This window comes from Muntiacus reevesi, chromosome 6, assembly GCF_963930625.1.
Source record: "Muntiacus reevesi chromosome 6, mMunRee1.1, whole genome shotgun sequence".
Lineage (NCBI taxonomy): Eukaryota > Metazoa > Chordata > Mammalia > Artiodactyla > Cervidae > Muntiacus > Muntiacus reevesi.
This window is the reverse complement of record NC_089254.1, coordinates 59,552,467-59,574,537: the sequence shown is the minus strand read 5'-3', so window position 1 is coordinate 59,574,537 and position 22,071 is coordinate 59,552,467. Positions and strand designations below refer to the sequence as shown.

The 22,071-nt window shown below is 40.5% G+C and overlaps 1 protein-coding gene across 1 annotated transcript in view; it reads left to right on the top strand.

Moving 5' to 3' along the window:
- The window catches only part of BMPER (BMP binding endothelial regulator), a 252,218-nt gene that overhangs the window by 123,436 nt on the left and 106,711 nt on the right, over window positions 1-22,071 (top strand). The window lies entirely within an intron of this gene.

Sequence of the window (22,071 nt, the reverse complement as noted above, 5' to 3'; positions counted from 1 at the left end):
CTTAAGACTGCTTGACATCTTACTTTCTTTTGCCCTGATTGGTGTGGCAAGTGCAATGGGCTGTGGCTTTGGGTTGGTAGGTAGATGTGGAGTGGTGGTGGGAAACAGGACCAGGCAGAGTCAAAGGTTGACTTTATTAGATAATCAAACATTTCAGCTTCTCTCATTATCATTAACCACAGGTTCTCCATTGGATTATTTCTTATTTGTGTGTTAACTTAATGCAAGGGTTTCTTTGATTTTGAAATGAGGGGTATATGGAAACTGCTTATTCAGTTTTCATTAGGTAAAAACTCCAAACTAAAAGTGTCGTGTTGTTAAATTCAGCTGTAGGTTCTGATTTTCCAAGGCAGTGACCATTGTGAGGAATCCCTTCCTGAAGCATATTGGAGAAAAGTTAGCTGGCATTTCTCGGCCATCAGATTGATTACCAAGAATTCAGAGTCACTAATATGAAAATGGCCACTGTGTTTATTTATAAAAGTACTTTGTTGGTCTTCTAAGTTGAAGTTGATGACAGATGTGTTTTTGGAGAAAAAGTACAAACTCTAGAAACATAAGCATCTGCTTTTTTTCAGGCTTGCCTCCTAGGTTGATACTTAATTTTTTTACCCACACAAAGGGCTTTCTTTTTTCTACTGAATACCTGAAAATATGGGTGTAAATGACTAATATGGATTCTTGACAGTATTACTGGAACAAAACTGGTGTTTTCAGGCTTTGATTGCTCAAATCTGGCTGGCTCTGTGGGTGGTGTTAATTATCCCTTTTTTTTGCTCTACAGTCCATATGGCATTACAGTCGACTACGTGAACTTGCCGATTTAAGTGATGATGTACAATGCTTCCCTGGGACCATAGAGTTCAGTTCTGTGACCCAAATATGCTGCTGCCCTTTGGTTTGTTTATCATGGTTATGAGAATTACTTCGTGGAGGTAGACCTCAAGAATGTAAAAGTCAAAGCATGTGAGTCAGCGGTTCTCAGAGTGTAGTCCATGGACCCCTGGGAGTTCCAAAGACTGTTTCAGAGGGCTTATGAGTTCAAAACTAATTTTATCATAATACTAAGACATAATTTGCCTTTTAGGAGGTCTGTGTTCACATTATCAATGATGGAGGGTAGAAGTGCTAGAGCCTTAGTTAGCACTAATTGAGGCAGTGGCCCTAAATTATCTTTGTATTGGTCACCACTGTGTACTCTCAATTTTTTTTATTTTTTAATTAAAAAAAAAAATCCAGTTTTACTTAAAAATGTTTGTGATGAAACTAAATATATATATATTTTTAAATTAAATCTGACCTTTGGATACACATCATTTTAGCATGAGAAGTTAAAAAAAGTCTGCTGAATTTGAATTACAGTGGATATCTAAAGAAAAAGAAAACAAAACACTTAGATGTTTATTTAAATTTTGAGCAGAACTAATAGCTTTTTTTTTTTTTTTTAATGGAACTCCATTTTTACTTGGGCATTTGGCAGACATCTCAAAAAAAAAAAAATTATGAGCATGTCATTCTAAAGACAATAAATGGTAAAGTCACCAGTGATCAAAACTTTAGCTTTCATGTGAAAATTTGACTTTTGGAAAACTTTCATTTGCCCTTGTGAGACTGAAAGATTTTTTTATACTTAAAGACTTTTTATGAGTAAGTAAGAGATGATGATAAGTGTATATTTTGATATTTGATAATGAGATATGCTAACATTTGAAGATCTGCTGAAATAAAGGAAAAGATATGATTTTCAATTGCGTATCACAGCTAACCTTTAAGATTATTGACTTTTGATATAGTATCAAAGAAGAGTATCCACCATAATATAAAATAGCTTTCAAAATCTACCCCTGTCTTCTGACTGTGTGTCTGTGTAAAGCTATATTTTCCTTATAAGCTGCAACCAAAATAGCATATGGCAAAAAATTCAAAGAAGCAATTAGAAAAACTCAATAACCTCTATTAAGCCAAACATTAAAGAGCTTTGCAAAGAGGTAGAACAGTGTCAGTTTTCTCTCTATTTTTTTCTTTTGTTTGTTTTGGAATGTGTATTTTTCATTAAAGTATGTTATTTCTGTTAGTGTAATGAATTTTTGTTATTTTAAAGTCAACAAGTTTTAAAATTTCTCAGTTTCAGCTTCTAAAACAGTAAATATTCATAGATGTAACTCATGTAAACAAAAAGTTTTGGTAGGTTTAATAATCTTTCAGAGCGTAAAAGGATCCTAGGTTAAAAAGATTTGAAAACCATTGGTTTCAGTTATGTTTTCAGCATATGGTCTAGATTAGAAATCCATATATAGTTTAAATATAAAGCAAATCATTTTTAACCCCCCCCCCCGGCCCCCGCCACCGAGTTTTCTTAGCATTGCCTTTGTTCTTTGGTTTCTGTGTGTCTGTCCAGAAATGCCCATAAGGAATCTTTGCTCCCAGATCTGTGCACTGCCCTCCTGGGAGTAGGTATCAGCCACAGGTTCCTCCTACCTGAAGGGAAAGAGAGGCACTCGTGTGCAGTTATGGACAGATTGTCATTGTCGCTCACATCTGGCTAACTCCTTTATAAGGAAAGAGGGACAGCTAGCTGGGGATATGATTGCTGGCAGAATGATTCTGTGTGTAAACCTTTCTTATCTAGAGACAGAATTGGAATTTGGAGAGAGTGTTTATGAGTTCATCATAAAGTGGCTTACCTAATGGTACTGCAGTCTATCAACAAAAGCTGTAATTATTTATTTAAAAAGATATTGTGGTAGTCTCTGGGAATACAGTGGTGAACAAAAGAGACAGCCCTTGACTGTAAGTATAAAATTATGTGTGCGCCTTGAGATGAAGTTGAAGGTTGGGTAGCAATGAAAACAGTTTAATGAGGAAGCCACTTCTTTTTTAGAACAGTTTTAAAAATAACATCTTGTTGATGTTATTATTTTAAGTTCAATGTCGAAGCAATGAGGGATTTGAGATGGGTGTGAAATTTATGCTATTTTGACCCCTGCCTCTTTAGAACAGTGGAGGAGAGGCCTTGCTCCCAACGTGGTGTTCTTGCCTGATTCCCCCAAAGCTCCTGTCTTCTTTGCAGCTTCTTAACCTAACCCAGTCCAGGGCTGTCACAGCCTCCCTTGTTGTCCCACGAGGTCCCACCCAAAGTGAGAGACAGAGTAAACACACCTTTTCCTTGTATCCTTGTTTCTGACACTACCGCCTACTGAGGAATCTGTAAGGGCTCTATTTGTTTACAACATGTCTCTTTTTTAAGGCCACCCAGAGGCAAGTTTGGAGCAAGTTTGCTAGGCAAAAAAATAAAAGAGATAAGAGAAAGACATGGCTGAAACATCCCTCAGTATATCCTGCAAACACCCCTTTTGGAGGCATGGAAACCACATGCCCACAAAGCCTGCCTTGGGAATATGTAGCCAGCTATGTTTTCAGAGGATGTGGGAGGTAGAGTTTTCCTACTATAGTGTTTATAAATATCCTAGAAATGCCAGGCATTGGTAGGGTGACCTGGTTTATGAAAATGGGAAAAACCCACACGGAAGCCTAGAATTCTTTTTCTGTTTTTTTACCCCTATGGTAATATATATGAAAATTCTGAAAAAAAAAAAAAAAAAACCAAAATGAAGATAATCCTGAAGAAAACAACAAACCCAACCAACCAACAAACACTGTTAGAGTGGTTTTTGGAATCTGTAAAAATAAAATATTAAATTGAACTTGAAGAGCATATTTTTTAATATAGTCATTATGGAGGGGAAGGCTTTGGGGAGTAGAACTGTTTGCTCAATTAAGGAATATTGATTGCTCAATATAAGGACTTGTTTACTCTAAAATTGTCACCTAGAAATTTGTGTCAAGGAGGAAGGCTTCTATAGCTGTCAATACTTAGAGCAGACACAAAGTAGTAAACTGAAGTTGACTAGCATTTTATAAATGTGTTCCTCTTTATATTGTACCAGAATATGTCCATGTGCCATGACAAAGGGGTTCTATAGTCATATACGTTTGAGAAATCATCTTATATATTCTCCCGATTGGATATTTATATGCATTAAAGGATAAGAAAAGACCTATAATAAAGAAAACTCATTTAACTTTGTTCAACACAACCTTATTCATTTCTTGGCAGGAGTCGTATGTCGTGGAACCCCTAGCTAATCTCCGATGGAAAAAGATTCCACAAAATGCTAGTTTAGGAAATGGTATAGGAGATAATTGAATATATTACCTCAATACTTTTGATGGAAAGATTTAGCCAATCCAGAAAATTCTTCTAGTGGCTCTGAAAGAAGACTGAGGTAAATGCTGGCCTGTGTTGGTAAGGAATTGCCATTGTCTTTCACATCTGGCTACTTCCTTCATTGTAAAGATGAAGAGCCAGCTGGGGTTACGACAATTTGCCTGTGGGATTCATTGTGCTAGAAGTCACAGCCAACTATTTTATCCTTCCCTCTAGACTTCAGATGAATTGTGGTTACGGCATCCTTCAATGCGGAAAAAAACATTTTCTAAAATGATTATAGATTTTAAAAATGACCTACTATATCTGTGGGGTTGCCTCACGTATTCATAGGGAACACCAGCTATTTGCGGTCATGGAGCGAGGAAGCATGCCAGCATGTGTTACTTTCTAGAGGGAGATGAAATGATTATCCCCACCAACCCTCAAACACACCCCTCCTTAGGAAAACAAACATTTGCAAGTTTATTTTATAAAATCCGCATAGAACTTATATAAACACATTGTGACAGCGGCTGTCATACTGCATATATCAAGAAAATGCTTTGAAATTTTATGCAAATACATGGGTGATGTATACACTACTGTGCACCCCAAAAGACTACTCCGTGTGTTCCTGGTGCCAAGGAAAACACAAACGTTCTCCAAGTGATTCAGAGGGAAAGTCACCGCAGCCCTGTACCTTTCACAGCCCTGCTCTCTGGGCCTGTGAAACCGACTTTGAATGGCTAATCCTGAAGCGCACAGGGTAGCAGTGAGAGTGCTGAAGGTCCATTTTTATCAGGAACTTTTATAGATTAGGTTCTGTGCTGGGTGCTTTAAGCACATTCACTCATAACATTTTCACAACAGCTTTGTAAGGAAAGTGGCATTGTTTACTCATAAAATAACCAAGATGCAGATTACATACATTTCCAAGGTCACTCATTTGTTAATTTATGAAGCTGACTGGGATTTACAGTTAATTTGACCCTACAGTATTTGTAAGAACTAAACATTTAATGAGCGCTTATTTGTGCACCAGACACTGAGCTAAAACGTGTACCTCCATCATCTGATTCTTTATATGAACTTGTGAGAATGGGTAAAGGTGTTGCTTTTTTTTTTTCTCCTAATTTACAGATGAAGAAACTGAAACATAGAGAAGTAAACTAAATTTAGTGCAAAGTAGCAAAGGATGGAACTGGGGTAGGAGAGGGCCCTTAACCTCAGGGTTTGTTCCTTTGAACCATGTGGATTTCCAATTTTCCTTCTCGATTTAGACTCTGGAAACTGCATGCTTGTACTGGGTTCAAGGCGTGGATTTTCCCAGTGGGTCAGTGGTAAAGAATCTGCCTACATTCAGGAGTCACAGGAGATGTGGGTTTGATTCCTGGGTAGGAAAGATGCCCTGGAGGAGAGCGTGGTAACTCACTCCAGTATTCTGGCCTCGAGAATCCCATGGAGAGGAGCCTGGCCGGCTACAGTCTATAGCGCCGCAGAGTCAGACATGGCTGAAGTCACAGCACACACGCTCTGAGCTTAATGCACAGGGAGACAGTGAAGGCTCTTGCCTTCACAAACTAGGACTTCATAATTTTAAAAAGGCTTTATTTTCCTGCAGATTTTTGATTCATCACCCATTATCAGGAATTTGGTATCCATGTGCATGGAAATGGTTATTTCTACAACTCTAATGATAGACCACATTTGGGGTTTTGAGAGACTATTTCAGTGTAAAGACCTCACATCTAAGTATTACATACAAGAAATGGCCCGCTTATTAGGGTTTGCAGCTTTTTGTCCCAAACATTGGGATACATGTACATCTGAGGCTCTCCTCCTTCATTCCTGTTACCCTTTGCAGTTAAGAATACTTGTGAGGCAAATCATTTAACCCATTTGCTAGGAACAATTTCAGTGCAATACTGCTCCTTTCATTTGCAAGCATTAAGAACTCTTTGTTTTTCAAAGTAAAACTTATTAGACCCTTTGAGAACCATGGATTTTTTAATCCATATGAATTTTGTGGGGTTGCCCAAGTTTCCTTAGCATGGCATTTTTATTAAATGAGAACAACCATTTTTAAAATATTTATTTACTTGGCTACACTGGGTCATTGTTGTGGTACATGGGCTTTCTCTAGTTGTGGCTCTCAGGGGCTACTCTCTAGTTGCAGAGCGCGGGCTTGGGCTTCTCATTGTGGTGGCTTCTATTGTTGTGGTGAAGCCTTTGCTCTAGGTGAGTGGGCTTCACTGGTTGCAGCACTCAGGCTCAATAGTTGCAGCTTGCAGGCTCTAGAGTTTGGGCTCACTAGTAGTGGTGCAGGGGCTTAGTTGCTCCATGGCATGTGGGATCTTCCTGGAGCAGGGATCAAACTTGTGTCCACTGACTTGGAAGTCTCTTAATCTTTGAACGCCCGAGAGCAACTACCAGGGACGACCACCAGGGACGCCAGAGAGCAACCATTTTTCAGGCAGAATTGATGCCAGAGAATGGAGCACTTGTGATTTCGAGTTAGGCCACTTGGGAAGATTTACAAAAGAGGAAGGGAGACTTGAGCCTAAAGGCTATCCCAGGCTAAACTAGTTAAAAGGTCAGTGGATCATAGTCTTTGTCCTGCACTACTGGAAACATCTTCCTAAAACAAAAGCATGAAATAGTCATTGCACATGAGTATCTATAGGATGCATTTTAAGTAAAATGTAGGACATAAATCTAAGTGTATTTTCCACTTAAGCCATTTTTTGGGGGCAGAAATGGAGCCATTTTGGTGTCTCACCCACAGAATCCCTGAAGAGACTTTATCAGATAGATACTTAGAAAACATAAGATGTTATGTCCTATCTAAAAAATTCAGAGAAATCCTTCACTTCAAGGGCAATATCTATAATCTACACACTTGAGCATATGCCAGACTCTCTTCAGATTACAAATATTTTCAACCAATCTGAATTAGCAATGATCTGATCATGAGTTGGTCATATACTTTGAACTACTTGTTTATAACAATTTTCTGAATTTGGCAACCAAATTTTAGTACTGGTTGATGAGGATCTTTATAAACAGCATCAGTTCAGTTCAGTCGCTCAGTCATGTCTGACTCTTTGCAACCCCATGAATTGCAGCATGCCAGGCCTCCCTGTCCATCACCAACTCCCAGAGTTTACTCAAACCCATGTCCATCGAGTCGGTCGGTGATGCCATCCAGCCATCTCATCCTCTGTCATCCCCTTCTCCTCCTGCCCCCAGTCCCTCCCAGCATCAGGATCTTTTCCAACGAGTCAACTCTTCGCATGAGGTGGCCAAAGCATTGGGTATAGCATAGGTCAATTTAAAAAAGTGACTTTCAGGATTTCTCGGTCAAGAAAAGAGCTAGGTGTTCCGCCTTCAATGTGTAAACTTTCACTCAGTCTGCTTGTTTTTGAGACATTGCCATCACCCTCCCGTTGGTTTGGAAAAATAAAATGGTTGATATTTGAGTCACTGCCTCCCTGAGTCTTGGGCATTTCCTTCCACATACTCCGCTTCAGCTCTGCTCTTTAAAGAGAGATGCTGCGTGGGTTCTGAGTTGCTTGTCTCTGGTCCGCCCATCACTAAAGTCCTGACAGCTATTTCAAATGGATCGGCCTTCCCCTGGTTTCCAATCAAAGGTGACTTTCCACTCTTCTTCCATTAGTATCATAGGAACCATGGAAGCTGTCCTTGGCTTTCGTTGAAACGTTTATCGTTTATGGTAATTCCAACAAGCTGGCCTTCTGTTTTAGCTATGGCCTAAAATAACTTGTCCTGAGCTCCTGTCTTTTCTGTATCTTTTTCTGAAATAAGATACGATTGTTGCTCAGGGACAACTTTTTTTTTTCATTCCTTTTAATAGAGTTAAGGATTTAACCTTAACCTCTGAGTTGCTAGGCTTATTGTCATACTTACAGAGCCAATCAGACCTCACACATGACCTGACAAACTTTCCAGCCAGCTGCCCCCTCACTGAGGTACCTACTCTCTTCCGGCTTCTCTGGAGCAGGTTCTGGCCAAGACTATGAGACAATGCTTCTGAACTTCACCTAATATTATTCCAGGAGAAGCTCAATTTAACATAACTCATTGTTTCTGCAAGAGGCCAAGCACTTTCTCTTTCTGCTTATGAGTCCATTTGCCAGAGATTATATGTATGCTTTGTCCACAGGTACTATTTTATAATAGGTATTGCCAATGGTGATCATCTTCCTAGGCGGATGCCTAGTCTTCCTAAAAAGAGTTTACGATAGAGGAAATACCTCTTTTCTGCACTGGACAAGATCCCATCGTCTCTCATGTCTGTGAGCCATTGTCCCCTCTGTTCCCCCCACTTTCCCAGTCACTCTGGTTCTCAGCCTGGCATGGCTACTGCATCCATCCTCTTTGACTGCACATTGCCACTAATATCATGGAGATCTCTGGTCACTAGCAGTGTCATCTGAATTTTCCTTTCCATGTGTTCTATTAAATTATAGAGATCCCAAATCAGTGGGCCTGTACTTGAATATTTCACAGTTCTTTTCAGCTTTACTTTCAGCATTTTTCTTCCTCAGGACCAACATGGGCATCCCACTGGACTTGGGATCGCTTGAGGGACAGATGCCAAGTTATATTCACAATAATTCCTTCCTTGTGTAACTAGACTCAGTAACTAGGGGATTCTGTCGTGCTGCATCTCTTCCTCCCTTAGGATGGAGTTTGCTCTCACAAGACAAACAGGTGAACTTCTCTATTTCACTGGATTTGCCCAGACTTGTCAGAATGCAAGCTTTGGCTCAGGCTAGGAGCCCCTCATCACGACTATTTCCAATAGCCTGTAACATTTCTTTACCTTTGATCATATTAGGCCTAGATTATGATCATCCCAAGAGCTTGCCAAAATTGGGTTACATCCTGATTGTCTTAAAACACAAACTTAGAATTGGTTGACAAGACCGATACCCACAGACATCACTAGTTTGAATGAGTAGTGCTAGAAGCCTCTAGTTTCTCTGGACAGTGTACCTCAGTAGAGGCTAGAGTGTTTATAGGACTCTGTGGGTACTATATTTACAGCATTTTAGATTTTATTAGAATTTTAGGGAATTGTCACTTGATACAAAGTAGAGACCTGTACAGTCATGTATACTGAACGGAAGTTTTGAAATTTTTCATTTAAAGATCACAGTGTCTAACATATAGAAACTCAAGTGTTTGTTGCAGAGATGAACAAAAGCCAAAATGCTGTGACTCATCAACTCAGAAATTTAAAGTTTAACTGTAATCTTTTTTCTGTAGTGTTCTCAGGTATACTGTATTTATGAAAAATCTTGAAGGCTTCTAAGTGCAATTTTGTCAATACAGTAAGGAGATCCAGATATATCTTCATTAAGACTAATTCATTTTAAGGCAACAGATATTTTTAGACCTTAGGAAACATTACTGGGGCACAAATGTTTTTGAATTATTCCAGTTTTAACTGACAACTGTGCAAGTAGGTGTTTAACTGAAAACCAGGCACTTCTGATGCTACTGTGGTCTAGCTGTGGAGCTGGGAGGAGAGAAGCACTTGAGGAAGACAAAAGGAAGATTAACCTAGCTTCTATCCTTAGTGAACTCTCAACCCAGTTTGGGCAAATAATAAATCCAAATGAAAGACTATGGAAGCAAAATAAAACAATATGAAGCATGTGGTATATTACATAAACTGCTTCTGGTGTCAAAACTTAAAGGTCAACAGAAAGGATTTGACCAGCAGTCCATCAGCATACTGTGGGACAGTATTTCTAGACACTTGCCTCCAACCAAAGGCTTACGTGTGGCTTCCTCCTTAGCGCATAACCAGCTTTGCTACAGCGCAGACAGCCTGGGGAACATGAAAAATGCCCTTCCTCCTGCACAATGGTGTTATTTCCTTCCTTTCAGGAATGGCTTATAACTCACAGGAGGTGTGAGTTCTGAATGATCGTTCTTTTCATCTCCCTGGAAGTGGGCCAGACTGTAGATAAAACGTTTGATGTGTCAGCGGTAGGCTTGTAACAGCTTTGACTACTTACATGATGATGAAAGGTTGAACTTGGATAAAAATGGCAAGAAAAGGAAAAGGGCTCGTTTTCTTTCTTTTACTTTTTTCTTTTTTTTTAGAACGGCAGTTGAAAAACATCCTACCGGGGTGGTCTGGAAGGTGTCTGGGAATCTGAAACATCAGGAGGGTGTTCTCCTGTGGATTTGTTTGTTTATTTGTTGATTGTTTCAGAGAGGGAACCTCCCATGCTTGCCAGCAAGGCCAGATTCTCAGGGCCCTTATCGGCAAGTCCTACCTCTCTGTTCAGTGAGCCTTGGAAAGAGGTGTCACATCCTCTAGGACAGATTACTGCTTCTGCTCCAGGCGTCCCTCAGCCCTCAGCTCCCATCCACAGACACCAAATGAACTGGAGTTGGCAGATCTGTTCTGATTCCCAGAGCTTTTTTATCCCTCGGGTTGCAGGGCCTTTGCTCAGAGATCGCATTGGAGGTTGGTCCTCAAGGGTGGTCTTATCTTCCTGTTTCTAAAATGGACAAAGACAGGGAATAAAATATTCGTGGAAACTTCCAACCAGTTGGAATTTGCCTCAAACAGTATCCCAGTTTTTATCAATGATTTGTGTGTGTGCCTGTGGCAAAAGCTGGGTTTGGGGAAGAGGAAGAAATTTGAAACTTTCTTTTTCAAAGCAGAAACATTAAGGGAAAAAAAAAAAAAAACTCTGCCATTCAGCTAAGTGACAAGAAAGAGCAAAGAACCAGGACTCAGAGAGGAAGACAGATGAATTTTACCTTTAGATATGAGGCTTAAGCAAACACATAATGGAAACCCTCTTTTAAAATGGTGTTAGTGAAAAGAATCAACACCTTTACATCATCTATTTATTTATGACTCTCATATTTATTTCACAAAATTATGACCTTTGGCCCTGCCTCCTCGTGCACTTGAAGTCCACTGCTATCTCCACAGTTAGGCTGAGCCTGCTCACCCAGGCAGCTGCTGATAATAAGCCTAGAGCTAGCAACAGGAGAGGCCTGGCTGTGGCACCATCCAACCCCAACCTCGCTCCACTCCCGCCCCCCACCTTCAGTTTCTCTGAAATCTCCTGCAGGTATCTCTGAACATGATGAATACAATCAGACTCTCGGGGGATCATCTCTCTGGCCATCAGAGGACACTGAAGTCCCTGCAGGGCTTATTGTCAAGGGCCAGAGGGTGACAAATCATACAACTTGGTGGGAACTTTAATATAGGGGCCCTGAAGAGACCTGTTGGCAAACAGGATGGTTTCCTCCTTTCTTAACATCCAAAATGTTCTTGAAGATGTCCATCAGCACCGATGATTGGCCTCTGACAATAAGAAGAGAGTGAGCAAGATGAGAAACTCAGATTGTCTGAATGGAGTGTCACCTTCTAAAAGGTAGAATGAGATAACTAGAGATGAGCAGAGGGAGAGGAATAAATGGGAAGTGAGGAACTTGTTCAGTTCAGTACCATATAACCTTGCTTCAAACAGAAGTTCCTGGCTGTCTTTTCCTTTTTTGTAAAATATGGGAAAAACTAGCTTGTTCAGGGAGGGAAAAGCTGATAGGAAGATTATTATAGTTAGTGCATTGTAGTGACATTAGAGCTGAAACATTACATTTGGTGCTACACAGTGAAATGAAATGTCATTTCTTTAATAATAACTTTGGTAGGCATAATAGTGTGCTCTCTGACCATTGAGATGTTCATATCCTAATCCCCCAAACCTGTGATTGTCACCTTATATGGCAAAAGTGACTTTGCAGATATGATTTTAGTTAAGGATGTTTCCAGTAGTCATGTACGGATGTGAGAGCTGAACCATAAAGAAGGCTGAACACCAAGAATCCATGCTTTTGAACTGTAGGGTTGGAGAAGACTCTTGAAAGTTCCTTGGACAGCAAGGAGATCAAACCAGTCAATCCTAAAGGAAATCAACCCTGGATATTCATTGAGAGGACTGATGCTGAAACTGAAGCTCCAATACTTTGGCCATCTGTTGTGAAGAGCCAACTCATTGGAAAAGACCCTGATGCTGGGAAAGATTGAGGGCAGAAGGAGAAGGGGGTGACAGAGGATGAGATGGTTGGATGGCATTATCGACTAAATGGACATGAGTTTGAGAAAACTGTGGGAGATAGTGAAGGACCAGGAAGCCTGGTGTGCTGTAGTCCATGGGGTCACAAAGAGTGGGACACAACTGAGTGACTGAACAACAAAATGATTTTGAAATGGAGAGATTATCCTGGATTGTCTGGATGGGCCCTTTTTTTAAGAGTCCTTAAAAAGGTGAAGTGGAAGGGTCAGAGTTAGAGGGGACATGATGATGGAAGTAAGAGCCAGGTTCAGAGAGAGATTTGAAGATGCTACTGATGGTTTTGATGATGGAGAAAGAAGACCAGAAAGAACCCAGAAGTTGGAAGAGACAAGGACGCAGATTCCTCCTGGGAGTCTTTAGAAGGAACACAGCCCTGCCGACACTTTGATTTTAGCCCAGTGAAATTGATTTCAGACTTTTAATCTCTAGAACTGTGAGATAATAAATGTGTGTTATTTTAAGTCACCAAGGCAGTGTGGTAATTTGTTAGATCAGCAATAGGAAACCAAAACAATAATATGAGCAACAGTTTGACTGGACTTGGGAACATTAATTGATGGGAAAAATGAAAGGAATTTGGTTCAGGCTTGATTCTTAAGGCAGGCCTTGATTTTCTGAATAGGCAGTGAAGAAAGAAAAAGATTTTGTTTTTATCAGCCCAGTGGGTACTTCTCAGAGGTCACTGTTTGCTCAAGATTTTCATGAGACAAAATAAGTACCATGGCCAAACTTTGCTGACATACCTTTGACTCTCTGTGTGTAGAACTGAAATTGAGTTTTATTTTATGACTTGGAAACAAAAACCCAAACATAGCATGATGTTCAGATTCTTGGGGAAGAAAGTCTCCAGGATCCATACAGATGATGATGATAAAGCCCGAGTTGGACTCAGCACAGATGCCTCAGAGAAGCGTAATTCAACTCCATCAACCTCAGTCACCCATTCCTGCCCTCCTTTCTGTGAGCATGAGTAAAAGTAGCCTCTAGCCACTGAGGTGAAATGGGGCCTGATTCTTCTCTCAGAGAACTCTCTAACCTAAAAAAAATGTTCTCCATCATTCAGAACACACGTCTTAATCACATGTTACAAGCTATGATGTGTGTTAGCTGCAAGGAACTCACAAGATAATTATGACTTAATCCCCACTTGATGGAAGCTCCTGTTAGTGAGGCATTTGCAAAATGTGGTGCCTTGGACAGCAGCATTCAAGTTGGCTGGGAAAGTTATAAAAAATGCAGGTTCCTGGATTGTGGCTCGAGAAAACGTTGGCCTAGTGTAGTAGTTCTCAACTTGAATGGATTTTGTACCCCAGCATCATTTGGCAGTGTCTGGAGACATTCCTGTTTATTGCAACCAAGGGATGAAGGGGGATACTGGCATCCAGTGGATAGAGACCAGGGATGCTGCTAAACATTCTACAATGCATATGACGGCCCCCTGAAGCAAAGACTTAAAACATCAACAATGTCAAAGTTTAAAAGCCCTAGGCTAGTGTTGAGTCTCACAAACACATACACGTGTACACACACAAATTATTTTAGCAGGTGGTGGTAGTGGTTTAGTCACTCAACTGACTCCAACTCTTTGTGACCCTACAGACTAACCTGTCAGGCTCCTCTGTCCATGGGATTTTATAGCATGTAATATAAACATACATGCCAGTGTATTGTATGTGTATATGTGTATGTGTGTGTGCATTCATATATACCTTTCTCTTGCCCATTGTAGTGGGCTTGTGAAAGTAAAAGTGGCTCAGTCATGTCCACCTCTTTGCAACCCTACGGCCTATAATCCACCAGGCTCCCAAGTCCATGGAATTCTGCAGGCAAGAATATTGGAGTGAGTTGCTGGTTCCTTCTCCAGGGAATCTTCCCAACCCAAGGATTGAACCCAAGTCTCCTGCACTGCTGGCAGATTCTTTACCGTCTGAGCTACCAGGGAAGCAGGTGACATCTCTGCCTTTGTCCACTCTCCTTCCACTCCCTCAGCCTCACAGCTCACCTGCTGACTCTCTTCTGTGTTGATTTCTGATTCCACACTGGCCAAGAACAGGGGAAGCCAAGTACTAAGTCCTGTACCTAAAGTAGCTGTCATGCTCCGGAACTTTATCAAAATACATTTCCAAGTTGAAGAGAGGCGTGGATAAAGATACCCATTTCTTTGGGGGAAGTTTTTTAACCCAATTTGTAGTTCAGATTTGGTGCTCTGTTCCCAAATTTGCTTTATACTACTGATTGTTGTGATGTAAAAATTGTGAGTCACACGTGACTCATTATTTATTTCTTCCTTACACTAGTTCCTCCAGTTTTTCCTCTTCCCTTGTTCTCACCTCCATCTAGAATCAATGGAGAAGTCTATTTTCTTCAGAGTTGAATATTGTTTAAAAAAACATTGCTCTCGCTCTCTCTCTCCCGCATGCTGGGGTGTTCTCTTCGCGTCTTTGGGTCAATATGCCCTCACGCCTCGAGGATGGATTTTCCTGCTGTTATCTAAATAAAATAGACCTCTAACACTGATTTGTCTAAGAGTTATAACACGGTCCGTTCGAGATCTGAGAGCTATAACACCGTCTGCCCAAGACCCAAGAGCTGTGACGCGCCAAGGTCTTTAATGTCCATCGCTCCAAATCTTGGTTGTGACAAGACAGAACCAAGGAGCATACACTCGCCTGACATCTATGGTGCCGTGACTTAAATTTAATCTGGTTGAAACAACTTCCACGTGGCCGCTGCGAGGAGGAGGCCACGCCTAGGAGGAGCCCAACTCAGCGAAAGCTCCCGTGGTTAAAGTGGAACGGGAAGAAAACCCATTGCAGGGGAACTGACAAGAGGCGCATCGTGCTGGAGACTAGGAGAGCGGATAAACGAACTCAGCAGAAAGCTCACGCGGCTCAGCCTCAGATTCCAGAAGACCTCCAGTTAAGGTCAACCAGCTACAACATGTGGTGCCAGTTCAACAAAGATACAAAACTACAGCCGACCATGGAAAATATCACTCACCCTTAGATGGACACTGCTATGAGGACTCTGAGGCCTGAGACTAGCAAGAAGGGGAGGCCCAATACCCCCTCGCTGTCCCAATTCATCAGGAAGTAGCCAGAAAGACCTCAATTCCCCTATTCCCAAAGAACTGGGCCTCCCATCTCTTGAGGGGGGAATGTTAGGTAGTTAGAATAGGAAACCGGAATCCAAAATGGCGGTGGCTAAAAGACGAGGAAGGGAAAAGCCCGTGAAAATAGAACAGAGGAAGGTCAAAGGAAGGTCCCAAGACAGGAGTGAAGACCTCAGGTAGAACAAACGGCACTCCTGGCTAACCCAATTTGCATAGCGCAGGCCCAGGGGGAGGAAAAAACATATAAAAGGAGGAGCCAAGCGCTTGCTCTCTTTCTCCCACGCATTGGGGCGTTCTTTTCTTCGCGTCTTTGGGTCGACATGCCCTCACGCCTCGAGGATGGATTTTCCTGCTGTTATCTAAATAAAATAGAGCTGTAACACGGAGCTGTAACACTGATTTGCCTAAGAGCTATAACGTGGTCCATTCGAGACCTGAGAGCTACCACACGGTCTGTCCAAGATCTGAGAGCTGTGACACGCCGAGGGCTTTAATGTCTGTCACTCCCAACTTTTGTTGTGATGAGACAGAACCAAGGGGCATACACTCGCCTGACAATACTGTATTTTGAAGTAAAGAAGACAGGCTAAGTTAGCACATTAAGATGACTATCACATCAAATTGATACAAGACTAGAAAGCACACTGGAAGAGCTTGCCACCACGTGCCCCTGACAAACTGTGACCAGCTCTGATCTCATATAAGTTGTTGGTATTGACTCCACAGCTAAACTGAGCAAATGAATACAGTTAGTAAAAACTCACAAAAAGAACACAAAGGTATTGTGGATTAGCAAATGTATAGAAAAGTTCTGTCTTAGAAGAGACAAGGAGTAGCATTAACAACATGGTGGTACTTTCTGCTATACAGCAAAGTGAATACATTATACATATATTCACTCTTTATTAAATTCTTTTTCCTTGTAGGCCATTACATAGTATTGAGTAGAGTTCCCTGTGCTGTATAGCAGGTCCTTATCAGTTATCTATTTTATATATAGTAGTATATCTACATCAATCCCAGTTTCCCAATTTATTTTTCCCCTCCTCTCTTCCCCGGTAATCACAAGACTGTTTTATACTTCTGTGAATCTATTTTGTAAGTAAGTTCATTCATATCACTTTCTATATTCCACATATAAGTGATGTCATATGATATTGTTTATTTTTGCTTTTGTTTTTAATGCTATTGCTGTCATGTTTAAAAAAAAATCATTATCAACACCAATGTTAAGGAGATTTTCCCCTATGTTTTCTTTGTTTTTTGGGTTTTTTTTTTCATTTATTTTTATTAGTTGGAGGCTACTTACTTTACATCCCCAATGTGTTCTTATAGGAGTATATCTATCTTCTCTATCTGACTTACTTTACTCACTATGACAACCTCTGGGTCCATCCCATGTTGCTGCAAATAGCATGATTTTGTTCTTTTTATGGCTAATATTCCATTGCATATATGTACTACATCATCTTTATCCAATCCTCTGTTGATGGATTTTTAGGTTGCTTCCATATCATGGTTATTGTAAATATTGCTGCAATGAACAAATGGTGTGTGGGTTGCATGAATTTCTTAAATATTTAGATGTTAATCCCTTATCAGATAGATGGTATGCAAATACTTACTCCCATTCAGTAGGTTGCCTTTCAATTAGCTGATGGTTTCTTTTGCTATACAGAAGCTTTCTAGTTTGATGCAGCCCCACTTGTTTATTTTTGGTTTTGTTATTTGTGCTACTGCTGTTATATTAAAAAAAAAAAAATCATTACCAAAGCAATTTCAAGGAGATTTACCCCTATGTTTTCTTATATGTATCACAGTTCTGTATTTAAATCTTTAAATCTATTTTCACAGTTTATGTGAGTGTTATAAAGTAGGGATATAATTTCATACTTTGGCATGTGAATAATCAGTTTTCCCAGCACCATTTATTGAGGACTGTGCTTCTCCCATTGAGTATTCTTGGCTCCCTAGTCAAATATTAGTTGAATGTATTTACATGGATTTATTCTTGGATTCTCAATTTTGTTCCACTGGTGTATATGTTTGTTTTTTATGCCTGTACAGTGTAGTACAGTGTTTTGTTTACTATGGCTTTGTAATAAAGTTTGAAATCAGAAAAAAAAAAAACCAAATTGCTCTCAAAACAAACAAACAAAAAAATCACTCTTGAATGTGGTTGCGTGTAACTGACTGGTCTTAACTGGTTAGAAATGCACTGCTGTGCTTCCCACCTCCTGTTAGGTGGCCACGATCTGTTTCCTGGTCAAGGAATGAGTGCCATGTCACGTGCTACAGAACAGTTTCCAGCCCTCAATTCCCAGCAGACCTCAGGGATGGGAGAAGCATCCCGCATGCACGTGGCTATGGTTTTATCATCTTGCACTCATTACTACATTCAGGAAGATACTTTTTTTTTTTTTTAATTATGCAACAGAGCTGCTGCTTTAGGGTAAGCTTTGACACAAAGTAATTGTGTTCTTGATTAAATCAACTAAAAGAAAATTAAGAAAATAGACCTGGGACACGTCTTTCTTTTAAAAATGACTACTTTTGGAGAAGCACTTGCATAGGCAATAGGAACAAAGGATCACCTCTAAAGGACAAGTTTACCTTTTCAAGGAATGGGCAAATGGTAGAAATTGTAACTCTCTGGTATCATGGATGTTCCTAGCTTTTCTTGTTAATCAAACGGGAATACAGTCATTAGTCCCTATGCATTTTGACCATTTACACATTTTCAAACGTTAGACAAAATACATGGATACTAGGACTCATACCATCTTTAAAAATTGAAGTTGAGGGATGCTTTTTGAAATATTGGCACTAACAAACATTTAATTGGTACACAAATTATGCAAAACCCAAGGAAATAAAAAGGTAAGGGGATGCAGACAGCCCTTAACTCTGCCATCTCAGCAGCATCTTGTAGTTGAAGTGCTCTGAAAAAGTGCTCTGGATTCTGGAGCTCATTATATGTGGTGGCTCTTCCTTTCATTCAGTGGATTTTTATTGAGATGTTTCCTTGAGTCTGAAGAAAGATATTAGGCTCAAAGGACTGACTCTTGCCCATACCATAGTCTAGCTTAGAGGCAAAACCAGTGTTGTCTGTCAGGGTTAAATGTTCATGTGTGTGTAAAAAATATCAAGAGTGTAGATGAGAAAGGAAAAGAAACAAGATTATAGAGGAGGTTGTTGGGAATTGAAAGGGTCTAGAAGACTTTAAGAAGAGAAGAGGCATGAAATAGACCTTGAGTGAAGCAGGATTTCCATAGGGGTCAGTGATGGGGACAGAAAGGGAACTATGCATATATAAAGAAGACAGAAGGCATAAGATATGTTTGGGAACAGGAAAGAAATAAGATACACTGGAATCCCCTCTCTGTATTGGTGTTGGGGATTGGAAAAAAGATTATGGGGTACCTTGACAAAGTTGCTTCACTGGGGTAATAAAGAACTGATGCATTCAAGTGTTAACATGATAAAATTTATTTCTTGCTCATTTAACAGTTCCTTGCAGGTGTTTAGTGGGTAGACTTCCATTGGTGACTCAGCGAAGAGGCTCTTCCACGTTATTGCAAAATTCTTGAGAGCATGGCACCTTGTTCAGTCGCTCAGCTGTGTCCAACTCTGTGACCCCACGAACTGCAGCACACCAGGCCTCCCTGTCCTTCACTGTCTTCTGGAGTTTGCTCAAACTCATGTCCATTGAGTCAGTGATGCCATCCAATCATCTCATCCTCTGTCATCCCCTTCTCCTGCTTACAATCTTTCCCAGCATCAGGATCTTTTCCAATGAGTCGGCTCTTTCCATCAGGTAGCCAAAGTATTGGAGCTTCAGTTTCAGCATCAGTCTTTCTAATGAATATTTGGGATTGATTTCCTTCAGGATTGACTGGCTTGATCTCCTTGCAATCCAAGGGACTCTCAAGAGTCTTCTCCAACACCTCAGTTTAAAAGCATCAGTTCTTCGGCATTCAGCCTGCTTTAGTGTGAGAGATTTCTGTCTACCTCCCACTGGCCACCCCTAACAGTAAGAGAGACTGGGAAATACACATTGGCTCTGTGTCAGGAAGAAAAAAGATTCTAGTGGGCACCTAGTTGTTTCTACATGGACTTTTAGCTTGAGTGGGTTGAACTTTCTCCTGAATGTTATGGTTAAGTCATCCTCCACCTTAACATATGGACATGATCTATAAAAAATGATTTTTTTGGTATGTTATATTCACTGCTGGTAATCCCAACATATTGTAAACCTTGAATAAATCTTAGCTCAAATAATGAAACAGTTGTGGATGCTGGATAGGAGTCTTGGAGATATTGAACCTTGCAGGATGGACTCATGGAAAGAAAGCTGAGGCAGGTAAGTTAATTAGAAAGTGAGGGTGATAATCTGATAGAGTTGATTTAGTGCAATTACAGTAGGAATTAGTGCACTTTTAGAACCAGAAATGTTTGCTTCTGCTTTTTTAACTTTCTTGGTTTACAGCAAAGCCCTGGCTTATAGTTTAGCCAGAGTCCCTGCTGAGTTGAAATCATAGAAGCAGGTTGTGAGCTGAAAGGGCCTGGGACTTTCTTTGGAGATATTAATTGGAATGCAGCCTCGGGACTTGGGCTATGCCACAATTCTGCAACTCAAACAAAATAAAACCTGACCAAAGCAGCAAACTTAAATTGGAGTTCAAGTTACTTTAACAGACTCTAGGGAGACACAAACTGCAGTTGTATTATGCATGCAAAATTCACTCTTTGACCTTATTGTAAGGAAAATTACTGGAGTGTACACAGTCTCTGGCCAGCTTTCCAGTGTGTTGGACAAGTTAACGGCCATGCAGCTATGCAATATTTTTCTTAAATTTTCATTTTAAAATATGCTTGAAAAATAGATGCTGATCCAACAAGAACAGAGAATATTGATGAAAAGAATACGTTCTCTGTGCACCTAAGAGAAGCCGACATCCAGGCAACCTCGTGTGGCCCAAGGCTTCAAGAATTAAGAAAGTTAAAAGCTAAGGATAGCCTTCTGCCTCCCTCTAGATTTGACTTTTGTGGTTTATGTATAAGCCGGGGCAGACCTCAGAGTGTGACCAAGACTCAGGTTATGCACCTCTGAAGTCTGGTGATGAGCCAGAGTCCAGGATCATGCAGTTGAGTGAGGAAACTCACTGAGAACAGCTAGGGATTCCTGGGAGATTTTTAGTGATTCGCGCTGATCTGGAAATAATGTAAAAACAACAGAAGGACTTTTTGTGGTATTTTTGTGTGTTTTCTATTGGTTTGGGGAAGAAGCCAACCTTAAAGTGGCTTAAAAATAATAAATATTTTAAAAGACATAACACACTCTACCCTTTTCATCTGTCCCTACCAAAAAATAAAACTTGCATAATGAAAATGGCAGGGATAGGAAGGGAAAGCAGAAACAACAGGCGATAGTAGTGTGCTCGGATGGGAATGAATAGGATCCAGACGGCTAATGTCTGGTGTTAATACAGAGAGTGCTGGAGAAGGTGTGAGGAAACGCTGTGAGGGAATCTTTCCCTTTCGAGGCCCAGGGCTCTTTGAGGCGTGAGTTGCTTATTTCCTGAGGCCTCTCAAGATAAAAATTCCAGGCTTGAGGCAACGGATACTTTTGAGGGTCTACTAGTTTGGTTTCCAGCTCAAATTCTAGAGAAGCCAATTCACTGAAATGTCATTTGCCTAGTGATTGATCTACTAAATTTACTGATTTTTTTTGTTGGTAAAGAAAAAAAAAACTGAATTATTCACAAATTTGATAGTTATTCATATTGCACTGGATAGTTTTCACTTGAGCCTTGCAAAGCTGTTGAACGTAAATTGACTGGAAAGTCCACATTTTTTTTGTTTTTTTTTTTTTGTCTTGGCTTTATGGAATTCAGTTACAAGTTGCTGAGGCTGGAAAAATAGGTATCCCTGCTAAAGAATGGAGAAAGGAAGTTGTTATGCTCATCTTCACATCCTGGAGGGCAAGAAGATACTAATGGGCAGGGAAGCAGGGGATACTGAGGAAGAGAAGGAACAGATGTCAGAGGTGATGGATGCTGTAGGACAGAAAGGGTCAAGAAGAGAGACAATGAAAGATCCGAAGTTTCTAGAAGATTTTCCGAGGCTGCTGAATTCTTTTTAATATCAGTCATCATAAATCTTCTATTTGATTCATAGAAACAGATTAGATTAGCTGAGTGACTTCAGTGAAATGGTTCTTCTGAATGTTGGCTTCCAGTGTATCCATTTTCAGCAGATTGACTAACTTCCCTAAATGTGAGCCTTGCTGAGTCATTCTAGCAACACCATTAAGGAGTAATCAAAAGGGAAGTGTTCCTGGAGGAAGCTTTGCTGCAGGACTAAAAAGATGGGGACCTGAAAGAGGAAGACACATCTCAGTAGAACCCCCAAAGTTGCTTTGTTGCCTTGGGCTTGGAAAGAGAGGCCAACTTGTCTGGGTTTGCCAGAGACGTTTCCTGGTTATAGTACTGAAAGCCTCAAATCTCAGACAAACCGAGAGGGTTGGTTGGTCTTAAGAGCCAAAATGCTCAAGTGGCTCAGATGGTTAAGAATCTGCTTGTAATGCAGGAGACCAGGATTCAGTCTCT